The following is a 14,897-nucleotide window of genomic DNA, read 5'->3' as shown; positions in this document are numbered from 1 at the left end:
GGACCAAGCACTGAAACTTGGGGAACCCCCACAGTAAGAGGATGGGAGGGGGAGGAGGAACCTGCAAAAGAGACTGAGAATGAACGACCGGAGAGATAAGAGGAGAACCAGGAGAGGATGGAGTCTGTGAAGCCAAGGTCAGATAGCGTGTTGAGGAGAAGGGGGTGGTCCACAGTGTCGAAGGCAGCTGAGAGGTCGAGGAGGATTAGGACAGAGTATGAGCCGTTGGATTTGGCAAGCACGAGGTCATTGGTGACCTTTGAGAGGGCAGTTTCCGTGGAGTGTAGGGGACGGAAGCCAGACTGGAGGGGGTCGAGGAGAGAGTTGTTATTGAGGAATTCTAGGCAGCTCGTGTGGACAACTCGTTCTTTCCACTTTACAGGAATCTGCTGCAATCAGGTTCCCTGTGCTAGAAGCTGTATGCCTTTGTGTTTTTATGTGTGTGCATGCAAAGTATTGGGTAGCTGGAAGCAGCGAACAAGTTCAGGCAGTTGGGAGGGTTGAAGACAAAGATAGAAAAAGATCTCCTTTCACACTATAATCTCGATGTGGCCAGGGAATGTGTCTACCAATTCTGTTCAGGTGGCGGAGGAGAGACAATCTCAGGAATCCCCATTAAAATGACCAAAATAATGTGAAAATCTGGATCTTTCTTTATCCCTGCTGGATAAGAAACTCAAAGATCATTTTGAATTCAATAACTGTCTAATTTCCATTGTGAATCACTGGCAAATGTCCTGTCAGTTTCTACACTCAACTCATCAATGGACTCCAACTTTGGCTCTTCCCTCATCCACTGCAGAAAGTCAATGCTGCCTCCCCAAAATGCCTAACTTCTCCAGGGTGACGGGATTCCTCCTGCTGGGATTCTTGAAAGTCCGGGAGCTGCAGCTGGTCCACACTGCGCTGTTCTTCCTGGTCTACCTGGCTGCCCTGACGGGGAAATCAACTCATCACCACTGTCGCTGCCCTCGACCGGCGTCTCCACACCCCCAGGTACTTCTTCCTCAGGAACCTGTCCGTCCTCGACCTCTGCTAAATCTCCTTCACCGTTCCCAACTCCATCCAAAACTCCCTGACAGATCGTAGAGAAATCTCCTTCCTAGGCTGTGGAGCACAGGTCTGTCTGGTGATTTTCTTTGGACGTGCAGAATATTTTGTCCTCACAGCCATGTCCTATGAACGATAAGCCGCCATCTGCCTCCCCCTGAGCTACGAATTCGTCATGAACAGAGTGGCCTGTGGAAAGATGTGAGCCCCCTCATGGCTCGGTGCGGACCTGTTTGGAGTCTTGTTTTCAGCTTCGACCTTCTCCCTGTCCTTTTGAGGGTACAATGTCTTCCAGCAGTTTTTCTGTGACCTCCCCTCCCTGCTGAAGATCACCTGTTGCGAAGATCACGTCGCCGTCGACGTAAGTGTCATCGTCGGGTTAGCGTTAGCCACCGTCTGATTCATTCTCATCATCGTCTCCTCCGTGCATATCTTCCAGGCTGTGCAGAGGATGCTGTCCACTGAGGGCTGGGCCAAAACCTTCTCCACCTGCCTGTTTCACATCGTCGTTGTCACTCTTTTTGTAATGACTTCGTTCAGTGCTTACCTGAAGCCATCCTCAGATTCCCCCTCGGTATTGGACCTGCTGCTGTCCGTGTTCTACAGGGTGGTGCCCCCCGCCCTGAACGCCCTCATCTACAACCTGAGGAACCGGGATATGAAGGCCGTCTTAGGGAGGGGGCCTACGTAGGGAATGGGTTCCATCTTGGGGACATGAAGTCACCATTCGTGGCCTGCTGAATTTAAAATGACCACAGTGAATGCCCCAGCATCTTTCAGAGACCAGATCTCTGTGTCTTCCACCCACAGACAACTCTAGGAGAAGGTAAAACCATCTATAACACTTATTTAGAAAAGGTCCTTGTTTTCACAGGCAGATTGGGTCAGGCTAGATTCATCTTCTGCCTCCTGAGCTGAAGGATACCCTTCAATGGAGGGCATAAATATTAATGGGAGGTGACACTCAAAGTCGTACCTTTGTCAGTCGGTACTGATTTTCCCCGAGAAATAATAATAATAATAATAATAATAATAATAATAATAATGGCATTTGGTAAGTGCTTACTATGTGCAAAGCACTGTTCAAAGCGCTGGGGAGGATACAAAGTGATCAGGTTGCCCCATGGGGGGCTCACAATCTTAATCTTAATCTTAATAATTGTTTAACTACCCCTTGTGATACCATCGCTTATTTATATCATTGCTACTGTTTTATCACTTCTGCATCTCAATTGTTAACCTCCCGCTGTACTGTCACTCGCCCTGCTGACCTCACCATGAACTTTCAATTCCCTTGCTCCCAACTGCCATTCCCATCACCTTCTCCTTCCCCTCTCCCACCCAGCTTTTTCCCTCCCTCTCCCCCACCAAGACCACTCCCCCTCACCCCCTACCAAGGATCCCTCTGTACCAGCGCCAGTCCTCCACTCCTCCCTCCCAGCCCCCTATCTCCACTTCTCCCCGCCCCCACTCCAACCCAGTTCTCCTTTCCCATCGCCACTCCTCTTCCCACTCTCCCCGCCTAGGCCCCCGCCACCTCATCCCAATCCAAACCCTCCCCACCCCTCCTACTTTTCCCCCTCCCTCCCCTCCCTCGACAGCTGCTGTCAAGTGTGGCCTCTGGAACCCCCACTCCGTTTTAAGTAAGATCCCTTTCATCCTGGACCTATTCCTTTCCAGCTCTCTACTCCTCCTCGCCCTATCTGAAACATGGTTGTCTCCGGACGACACGGTCTCTTCTGCTGCTCTCTCCAGTGGAGGCCTCTTCTTCTCCCACTCCCCAAGACTCACCGGAAAAGGAGGAGGTGTCGGTTTCCTTCTCACCCCCCAATGTCGCTTTCGCACTATCCCTCCTCCCCCTTCCCTTTCCTTCCCTTCCTTTGAAGCCCACATTATTCGCCTCTACCACCTCCTCCAGATTCTTGTAGCCGTCATCTACCGACCCCCCGTCCCCACCTCCAACTTCTTTAACGATTTTGACCCCTTCCTCACCTTCCCTCTCTCCTTTTCCATGCCCACTCTGATCCTCGGATACTTCAACATTCACATGGATATCCCTGATGACTCCTCTGCCGCCCGTCTTCTATCTCTCCTCGACGCTACCAACCTCTTGCTCCACCCCACCCCACCCACTCAATAACTTAGTCATACCCTCGACCTCATCACCTCTTATCGATGCACTGTGTCCACTCTCACCAACTCTGAAATCCCTCTCTCTGATCATGATCTTCTCACCTGCCTCCTCACTCACACTCCTTTCCCCTGTAAATCCATATTACTCCCTCACAGAGATCTCAGCTCTCTTGACCCCGTCCATCTTTCTGAGCGCCTCACACCCCACCTCGCCGCCCTCTCCTCTCTACCCAGTCTTGATGATCAGATTACTACTCTCAACTCTAAGCTTTCTAATCAGCTAGACTCACTCGCTCCCCTTTCCCTTCGCCGCTCTCGTACCACTAACCCACAGCCCTGGATCACTGCCACTGTCCGCCTCCTTCGCTCTTATGCTCGAGCTGCCGAACGCTGTTGGCGAAAGTCTAAACACCATGCCAACCTCGTTCACTTCAAGTTTATCCTTTCCTGCCTTAACTCAGCCCTCTCCTCTGCCAGACAAATTATTTCTCCTCCCTTATTGACACCCATGCCCATCACCCCCGCCAGCTCTTCCGTACATTCAACTCCTTTCTCAGGCCCCCGGTTCCTCCCCCTCCTCCTTCCCTCACCCCCAAAGATCTGGCCTCCTACTTCATTAACAAAATTAAATCCATCAGGTCCGACCTCCCCAAAGTCACTCCCCCCCTTCTCCAACCCCCAGGCTCACAACACTTTCTGCTACTCTCCCATCCTTCCCAGCAGTATCCTCAGAGGAGCTCTCCTCCCTCCTCTCAAGTGCTACTCTGGCCACCTGTGCTTCTGACCCATTCCCTCTCATCTCTTGAAATCTCTCGCTCCATCCCTTCTCCCCTCCTTAGCTTCCATCTTCAACCACTCACTCTCCACTGGTTCCTTCCCCTCTGCCTTCAAACATGCCCATGTCTCTCCCATCCTAAAAAAAACCCTCTCTTGACCGCACCACACCTTCTAGTTATCGCCCCATATTCCTCCTACCGTTCCTTTCCAAACTCCTTGAACGAGTTGTCTACACGCGCGGCCTAGAATTCCTCAACAACAACTCTCTCCTCGACCCCCTCCAGTCTGGCTTCTGTCCCCTACATTCCACGGAAACTGCCCTCTCAAAGGTCACCAGTGACCTCCTGCTTGCCAAATCCAACGGCTACTACTCTATCCTAATCCTCCTCGACCTCACAGCTGCCTTCGACACTGTGGACCACCCCCTTCTCCTCAACACGCTCTCCGACCTTGCCTTCACAGACTCCGTCCTCTCCTGGTTCTCCTCTTATCTCTCCAGTCGTTCTTTCTCAGTCTCTTTTGCAGGCTCCTCCTCCCCCTCCCATCCCTTTACTGTGGGGATTCCCCAAGGTTCAGTGCTTGGTCCTCTTCTGTTCTCGATCTACACGCACTCCCTTGGTGACCTCATTCGCTCCCACGGCTTCAACTATCATCTCTATGCTGATGACACCCAGATCTACATCTCTGCCCCTGCTCTCTCCCCCTCTCTCCAGGCTCGCATCTCCTCCTGCCTTCAGGGCATCTTCATCTGGATGTCTGACCGTCACCTCAAACTCAACATGTCCAAAACTGAACTCCTTGTCTTCCCTCCCAAACCCTGCCCTATCCCTGACTTTCCCATCTCTGTTGATGGCACTACCATCCTTCCCATCTCACAAGCCCGCAAACTTGGTGTCATCCACGACTGTGCTCTCTCATTCACCCCTCACATCCAAGCCATCACCAAAACCTGCCGGTCTCAGCTCCGCAGCATTGCCAAGATCCGCCCTTTCCTCTCCATCCAAATCGCTACTCTGCTCGTTTAAGCTCTCATCCTATCCCGTCTGGACTACTGCATCAGCCTTCTCTCTGATCTCCCATCCTCGTGTCTCTCCCGACTTCAATCTATACTTCATGCTGCTGCACGAATTGTCTTTGTCCAGAAACGTTCTGGGCATGTTACTCCTCTCCTCAAAAATCTCCAGTGGCTACCAATCAATCTGCGCGGTAGGCAGAAATTCCTCATCCTGGGCTTCAAGGCTCTCCATCACCACGTCCTCTCCTAGCTCACCTCCCTTCTCTCCTTCTACAGCCCAGCCCACACCCTCCGCTCCTCTGCCGCTAATCTCCTCACTGTGCCTCGTTCTCACCTGTCCCGCCATCGACCCCCGGCCCACGTCATCACCCGGGCCTGGTATGCCCTTCCTCTGCCCATCCACCAAGCTAGCTCTCTTCCTTCCTTCAAGGCCCTACTGAGAGCTCACCTCCTCCAGGAGACCTTCCAAGAATGAGCCCCTTCCTTCCTGTCCCCTTTGTCCCCCTCTCCATCCCCCTCATCTTACCTCCTTCCTCCCCCACAGCACCTGTATATATGTTTGTACATATTTATTACTCTATTTATTTAACTTGTACATATCTATTCTATTTTATTTTGTTAGTATATTTGGTTTTGTTCCCTGTCTCCCGCTTTTCGACTGTGAGCCCACTGTTGGGTCGGGCCTGTCTCTATATGTTGCCAACTTGTACTTCCCAAGCGCTTAGTACAGTGCTCTGCACACAGTAAGCGCTCAATAAATACGATTGATTGATTGATACAATGCTCTGCACATAGTAATTGCCCAATAAATATGATTGAATGAATGAATAAAAGACTTTGAATCCTCATTTTGCGGATGCAGATAGAATTTAAGTGACTTGCCCAAAATCATAGCAGTAAGTGTGCATAGCTAAGATCACATGCCCAGGTCTTGGACTCTCAGACACTTGTCCTTTTAACTAGGCCATTCTGCTAGCTATAACCAAAAGTCTTCCTTGGCTTGGGTGATTAGTTTAGGAATCCACTAGGTGGTATAAGATTGCTTAAATGCTGTTGTCATCTTTTGGTTTTTTTTTTTCAGGCTGAGTATCAGGGGGTTGAACATAGGGGTAGAAGGAGAGCAGCTTTTCCACATCTCCTGAGTGGTTTGACTTGGCCAGAGAATACATGACGATAGCAGCTCCAAAGAACAAGGTGATGACAATGAGGTGGGAAGAGCAGATGGAGCACGTTTGTGTTTTCCCGTAGCCTAAGGATAGTTTCTGGAAAGGGAGATGATTTTAACAGAGGACATGAATATCAGCAGGAAAGGAACTGTCACAATCAGCATGGTCACATTATATTTCAGAAGCTTATTCAGGAAGGTTTCTAGAGAAGCTTAGAAACAAGAGCACAGGCTTGGGAGTAAGACGTTGTGGGTTTCTAATCCCAACTCTGCCACTTATCAGCTGTGTGACTTTGGGTAAGTCAGTTAACTTTTCTGTGCCTCAGTTACCTCATCCTTAAAATGGGGATTAAGACTGTGGGATTGTGGGACTGTCCCAGGTGGAACAACCTGATTACCTTGTATCTACCCCAGCACTTAGATACCTTGTATCAACCCCAGTGCTTAACATGTAGTAAGCGTTTAACAAATACCATCATCATCATCATCATTATCATTATTATTATTATATTTATTATTATTAAGCCTGGGTCTTCCACTTGTCTGCTCTGTGACCTTGGGCAAGTCACTTCACCCTCTTGGGCCTCACTTGTCTCATGTGTAAAATGGCGATTGAGATTGTGAGCCCCATGTGGGATGAAAACTGTGTCCAACCCCATTTGCCTGCTTCCATGCTTAGTACAGTGCCTGGTACATAGTAAACACTTACAAATGCCAATACCCGCTTTGGAATCGGAGGCAAGTCACAGAAAAAAAATGGTTAATTTTATTCATATCACAAAGTGTTGTGTGAAGATTCAATATATTTGCCCTATCTAGATTGGAAGGTAACTTCCATATAATAACTACATGCTGGACACACAGTTTGTAGCTCATGATAAGTGGGTAACTCACGGGGTTACATATGGCCTCATAAGAGCAGCTCCATGGCCAAAATGATACAGTTTAGACTTGGGAGTTGGAAGAATCTGGGTTCTAATCCCAGCTCTGCCATTTGTGTGCTGTGTGACCTTGGGCAGGTCACTTTATTTCTCTGTGCTTCAATTTCCTCATCTGTAAAATGGGGATTAAGACTGAGAGCCCTATGTTGGACTTGAATTATGTCTAACCTTGTTCACTCATATCTATCACTAAGCTTAGTAGAGTGCCTGGCACATAGTAGGTGCTTAACAAACACCAGAAAAATCATATACCATCATTTCCAGGAGGACATATTCTGTAACACCAAGAAAAATAAAAGTAAACAGCAGAGTAGCTCAGAGAGGGAAGAAAAAAGTTCTGTCCTCTGTCTTGAGGTTCAGCAATATTCTGGGAAGAGTAACTGTCGATAACAGATTTCCAGCAAGGACAGATTCCCATGGAAAAAGGAGCTGGGTATGGGGAGTGAGTGTTTGGTTATTATAACTGTAAAGGCATTTGCCATAGTAATAATCAAGTAAATGACCAGGAACAACCAAAAGAAGCTCCTGAAGTTTGAACATGTTGGAAAATCCCATGAGAATTAATCACACAACTTTGAAACGATATTTCCCATCAAGATATCTTCAGAGTATTTTTTTCTGTAAAAACAAGCACTCCAGAATTGGTACTCATGATGAGAATAATTGAATGGAGGGTCAATGAAAACAAAGATATTTTTAATACTTTATTATTAGCCCTCAATGTGTTTCATCCCAGGCTCTTAGTACAGTGCCCTGCATTCAGTAAGTGCCCAATAAATACGATTGAATGGATGACTGAATATACTTTTTAAATGCAAGTGAAATTTTCTGTTCTCATTAAATTCATTAATAAATGACACGCAACTTCCTTATTCTGTAAAGCATCTTAGTTCATTGGAACTGTGTCCATATCCCTGGACCACTCATCCACTCCATCTTCCCCAGGATTTATGCAAGTCAATTTGAAATATTTGATATTCATACATGAAATCTATATCCGATTTACCTGCATGTACCCAGGAACATGGACAAGGAATGTGTCTGCTAATTATGTTTCATTGTATTCTCCCAAGCATTTATCACAGTGCTGTTCACAGTAAGTACTCAGTAAATACCACTGACTGATGTTAAATGTGACTCAGTAGATATCGAGTTTCATGTAGAAGGATTAGTGTCTCATTCATATAATAATAATAATAATAATGGTATTTGTTAAGCACTTACTATGTGCCAAGCACTGTTCTAAGCGCTGAGGTAGATACTCGGTAATCAGGTTGACCCACGTGGGGCTCACAGACTTATTCCCCATTTTACAGATGAGGGAACTGAGGCACAGAGAGGTTAAGTGACTTGCCCAAAGTCACACAGCTGAGAAGTGGCAGAGCCGGGATTAGAACCCATGACCTCTGACTCCCAAACCTGGGCTCTTTCCACTAAACCACGCTACTTCGTTATATAACTGTCTGCCCCTCCATCTAGCCTATATTCATTCATTCATTCAGTCATATTTATTGAGCACTTATTGCGTGCAGAGCACTGTACTAAGCACTTGGAAAGTACAATACTGCAATGAAGAGAGACAACCCCTGCCCACAACAGGCTCACAGTCTATATGGGGGGAGATAGACATCAACAGACTGGAAGCTTTTTGGGGGCAGTCAACATGAGTATTAACTCTTTAATATTTTACTAGCGTATGTGCTTATTACATGGTTCTGCACTTAATAAATGATCAGTAAATACCATTGATGATGATGATAATGATAATGATAATTTGGTCTACCTCAGTGCTGTCTTATGCTTTGCCATATAGAAATTGAATACCATAGTTAATATCTTCAGTGGTTGCCTGATACAATTCCATGAAAACTTCCTTAGTGAAGCCATACTTAAAGCAGTGCAGTTATTGAGTGTTGACGATGATGGTCTTAAATGACAGTATTCATGTGTGCCAAATCATTTAGACTCTAATCTCCTTATGGGCAGGGAGCATGTCTACAAGCTGTTATATTCTCCCTAGTACTTTGTCCAGTGTTCATTAAATACCACCATATGATTTGTAGGTTAACATTAGACTTGGGCAGATATTTCTACTATTGGCCCAGACTGATGGTTCTTCAGAAGTGAATTTCAGAATGTGGAGATTTCCTTGCCTCTCTCACTATATGCTTCTGATTACATCTTCTGCTTTAATCCAATTCTCTTAGGATTCCTAAATTACTATTTTCCCCGGAAGTACCCTTTTTCTGGGGCAACACAGTGGAAGGATGTGACTTCTTTTTTTTTCCAACCATCATGGAGACACAGATCACTTACTTTGCTTGTTGTCCTCTTTCTACCTGAATCTGAGCCTTGGTTATCTAGCAAAGACTATAATAATAATAATGGCATTTATTAAGTGCTTACTATGTGCAAAGCACTGTTCTAAGCACTGAGGAGGTTACAAGGTGATCAGGTTGTCCCACGGGGGGCTCATAGTCTTAATCCCCATTTTACAGATGAAAGCACTATAAAAGTAGTGTTTTCTGGGCAGAGATTTCAAGCATAGAGATTTCAATAGTCACCAAAACCATTTCCATTATCTCCTTCTCTCTGAATTTGATTCTCTTTTTTACCTTTTTCTCCCCATTCTCTAACTTTGGATCATTGGCCTGAGGTATGGGACTGCAGCTCTCATGACAGATATATGCTAATGGTACAAGACTCTAGAAGTATTAGTTCTGCCTCAGAGGTTCAACTCCTGCAACTAGTCACTTGGTTCCTAAAGTATTTGTGTGGATTCGAACCTAAATGGATTTCTTCTGAAAAAAATCTGCCTAAACAGACTAGTCAATCAATTTGGTTAATTAGATAAGAAGCAAGAATATAAAAGGAAACATGCAAAATACACTGAAGAGTCAGTTTGTCAGGCTCAATGTAGCTTATTACCTATTTATTCTTTCCTTAGTAAATGAATGATTAAATTTAACAGCTGAGCAAATAGAAGTTAAAGCAATGTTCACTCCTATATATTTTATCTCTTCTGAAGAGGATATCTGACCCCGTTTGCACGTGAAATGGTCTGCAGGCCATGCTGAGATTCTGTGCTTTGACACAACGTTACCCTGGACACAAGAGAGTTCGTATTGAAAGCAGAGTGGCTCAATGGAAAGAGCACGGGCTTGGGAGTCAGAGGTCATGGGTTCAAATCCCGGCTCCACCAATTGTCAGCTGTGTGACCTTGGGCAAGTCACTTAGCTTCTCCGTGGCAAGTCACTTAGCTTCTCTGGGCCTCGGTTACCTCATCTGTAAAATGGGGATGAAGACTGTGAGCCCCACGTGGGACAACCTGATCACCTTATATCCTCCCCAGCACTCAGAACAGTGCTTTGCAAATAGTAAGCGCTTAACAGTGCCATTATTATTGAGGGCATATCTATATAGGCTTGGGGTAATTGAAGTAGCTAGGAATAAGAGATTCTTGGTATCAATACATGATGAACTGTTAGGAAAACAGCTTCCTCAGTTCATGTGATCACCTAACTAAGTAATCTTTGTGATAGAAAATTTCAGGGCAACAATCACCTCCTTGTTTCTCAGGCTGCATATCATGGCATTAAATACTGGTGTTACAATTGTATAGAACAAATACAGAAATTATTCACATCTGCCAAGTGGCTTGACTTGGGCCGTAGATATGTGATGATACCGAATCCAAAGAACGAGGTGACAACAATGAGGTAGGAAGAACAGGTGGGGAATTCTTTGTGCCTCCCTGTGGCCGAAGGTAACTTCAGGATGGAAGAGTGCTAAGTGCTTAGTACAATGCTAAGTGCTTAGTACAATGCTCTGCACACAGTAAGCACTCAATAATCATGATTAACTGACTGACTGAATGAATGAATGAATGAGAAGATTTTGACGTTGGACGCGAATATCAAGAAAAATGGGGCTGTTACAAAGAGCAGGGCCACAGCATAGGCTGAGAGTTGATTCATAAAATGTCCCCAAGGGCCAGCTTGAATACTGGTAGGATATCGCAGAAAAAATGGTTCAGCTTGTTGGAATCACAGAAGGGCAGGGAGAATATCTGACCCATCTGCCCTATCTGGACTGGAATGCCACTAATTCAAGAACCAAGTGCCAGCAAGAAACACACTTTATGGCTCATGATGATTGGGTACCGCAGTGGATTACATATGACCATGTAATGATCTTACACCATCACATCCAGGAGGAAGCACTCTGTGGTTCCAAGAAATAAGAGGAAGCACATCTGTGCAGCATACGAAAGGAAAGAAATAGTTCATCCTGTGTCTGGACACCCTGACTTTCCCATCTCTGTTGATGGCACTACCATCTTTCCCGTCTCACAAGCCCGCAAACTTGGTATCATCCTCGACTCCGCTCTCTCATTCACCCCTCACATCCAAGCCGTCACCAAAACCTGCCGGTCTCAGCTCCACAACATTGCCAAGATCCGCCCTTTCCTCTCTATCCCAACCGCTACCCTGCTCATTCAAGCTCTCATCCTATCCCGTCTGGACTACTGCATCAGCCTTCTCTCTGATCACCAATCCTCGTGTCTCTCTCCACTTCAATCCATACTTCATGCTGCTGCCCGAATTATCTTTGTCCAGAAACGCTCTGGGCATATTACTCCCCTCCTCAAATATCTCCAGTGGCTACCAATCAATCTGCGCATCAGGCAGAAACTCCTCACCCTGGGCTTCAAGGCTGTCCATCACCTAGCCCCCTCCTACCTCACCTCCCTTCACTCCTTCTACAGCCCAGTCAGCACCCTCCGCTCCTCCACCGCTGATCTCCTCACCGTACCTCGCTCTCGCCTGTCCCGCCATCGACCCCCGGCCCACGTCATCCCCCGGGCCTGGAATGCCCTCCCTCTGCCCATCCGCCAAGCTAGCTCTCTTCCTCCCTTCAAGGCCCTACTGAGAGCTCACCTCCTCCAGGAGGCCTTCCCAGACTGATCCCCTTCCTTCCTGTCCCCTTCGTCCCCCGCTCCATCCCCTCATCTTACCTCCTTCCCTTCCCCACAGCACCTGTATATATGTATATATGTTTGTACATATTTATTACTCTATTTATTTATTTATTTATTTTATTTGTACATATCTATTCTATTTATTTTATTTTATTAGTATGTTTGGTTTTGTTCTCTGTCTCCCCCTTTTAGACTGTGAGCCCACTGTTGGGTAGGGACTGTCTCTATATGTTGCCAGTTTGTACTTCCCAAACGCTTAGTAAGGTGCTCTGCACATAGTAAGCGCTCAATAAATACGATTGATGATGATGATGGAGACTCATCAGCATTCTCGGTAGAGTTACAGTTGTATCACAGATTTCCAAGAAGAGGTTCCTAAGGAAAACGTACACGGTTATGTGAAGATACCGTTTGATCCTTGGTGGTAATTGTAATTAGGAGTCCATTTCCTGCCAGGATGCTCATGTAGCTGAATATGAAAACCCAAAGAGGAATTCTTTCAGTTTGGGAAGATCCAGAAATCCCAGGAGAACAAATTTTCCTACAGTCGGATTTCCCTCCTCCATTTCTTCTAAATTATTCAGCTGTGAAAAGGACAAAATCAGAAAGTTTTGATTAAATCATGTAGACAATGCACACAGGGTATTCCATATTCACAAATCCCAGAAACAAAATCAGTTAATTCTGTTCAAATAGATATCACTATCATTTACACTGCGCACTTAAATATATTTTATCTCTTCTGAACATCCTCCAGCTCACTGTTGCCCCTAAATGATATTTGTAGAAGGAACTACTGTGAATGAGGGGGCAACTGAGTAGCAGTAGTCAGACTGATTAAAAGCTTCAGGGTGCAGGTGGCTACCACTCGCTGTTATTCTCTCAAGCAAGCTACCGAATAATACTCTGCACCCTTAGTTGTGCTTTATGCACAAAGGCACCACAAAAGGATTTTGGGCTCTACACTGCGGGAGAAGGTCAAACCTCTGCAACCCCAACTCCTAAACACTCTAGAACAGGAAACCCATTCTCCTACACAGATGAAGGCAACCTTTTGTCCTCCTATGTGGATGAAATCACTGGGATCCAAACTCATAAGCATCGGAAATTTGGGAAATATTCATAGATTTTAGAATATACCATTTCATCTTTTATTATCTTAAGACTGTCTGATTACTGATAAGACCAACAGGGGGGTTAATAATTGTGGTATTTGCTAAGTACTTACTGTGTTCCAGACACTGTACTAAGTACTGGAGTAGATAATCGGGTTGGACACAGTCCTTGTCCCATATAAGACTCTCAGTCTTAATCCCCATTTTACAGATGAGGCAACTGAGGCCCAGAAAAATGAAGTGAATTCCCCAAGGACACGCCGCAGACAAGAGGCAGAGCCGGGATTAGAACTCAGATCTTTATGACTCCCAGGTCCATGCTCTAACCACTAGGCCAAGCATTTTAGGCTCAGAGTTCTGCCATTTTGCCATGAATCACTACTGTTAGTAATGGGTGACAATGGGGGATAAGGTTTTGGGGTGGTGGGGATTGGGACAATCTGCACTTCAGTCCTCTAGACTTAAAGATCATTATGGGCAGGGTTCATGTCTGCTAATTCTATTGTATTAGCACAGTGCTCTGCTTATAGTAAGTGCTCAATAAATACCATTTATTGATTGATTGCTGATATGATATGGACACCATTAAATGATGTCTGTGACAAATCTTTATATTCTAAATGACATCCATAGTCTGGGGCAGACTCAGCCCAGGACAGGGAAAGAATCTGAATTACAGTAATCATTACAGAGCAAAGAAAGGCAGTGGTGTTACAGTGGTACTAAATCCATGTTAATTTTGAAATGTTCCCTAGGTAAAATCTGGATAATTAAGAAAAATAAGCACACAATGTGCCTTTTGATATTCAGTACTTCTAGTAAGTAATCAGCTAGGTGATTTTTTTAAGTTTGTGTTTAATTTATTTTAAAGAGATAGTAAATATGTCAATCCCCTCATGTTATGTGTGTGGTTGGGAAGGAGGCGGGAGGCAGTTAGGAGAGAAAGGGGGAGTCAAAGTATACAGTCCAACATCCTTTCTTGCTGTCCCTCATGTAAAGGGAAACAGTCTAGCCACCTTCATGATTTGATTTTAACGACACCTAGAAGAATTGCAAGTGATTTTCATTAAAAAGTTACTTACAATGTATTCATAAGCATCCTAGAAAAAAATGAAGAAAAATAGATGTTAAAGTAAATAGAAATCCAATTTTATAAATTACCATATGGTTAACTTACCCACACAGGCAAATAGGATGCTTTTTGATTTTTGAGCAACAAATAGCCAAAGTGTAGATTAAAATTCTATTTTGATTTCAAACCAATTCCTTATTACTTGCAACAATTACTTTTCTGAATTCATTCATTCATTCAATCGTACTTATTGAGCACTTCCTGTGTGCAGAGAACTGTACTAAGCACTTGGGAAGTACAAGTTGGCAACATATAAAGGTGGTACCTACCCAACAACGGGCTCACAGTCTAAAAGGGGGAGACAGACAACAAAACAAAACATATTAACAAAATAAAATAAATAGAATAGTAAATACGTACAAGTAAAATAGAGTAATAAGTCTGTACAAACATATATACAGGTGCCGTGGGGAGGGGAAGGAGGTAGGGCAGGGGGATGGGGAGGAGGAGAGGAAGGAGGGGGCTCAGTCTGGGAAGGCCTTCCGGAGGAGGTGAGCTCTCAGTAGGGCTTTGAAGAGAGGAAGAAAGGTAGATCGGCGGATGAGCGAAGGGAGGGCATTCCACGCCAGGGGGAGGATGTGGGCTGGG

This window comes from Tachyglossus aculeatus, assembly GCF_015852505.1.
Source record: "Tachyglossus aculeatus isolate mTacAcu1 chromosome 12 unlocalized genomic scaffold, mTacAcu1.pri SUPER_6_unloc_4, whole genome shotgun sequence".
Classification (NCBI taxonomy): Eukaryota; Metazoa; Chordata; class Mammalia; order Monotremata; family Tachyglossidae; genus Tachyglossus; species Tachyglossus aculeatus.
This window is presented reverse-complemented; position numbering follows the sequence as displayed.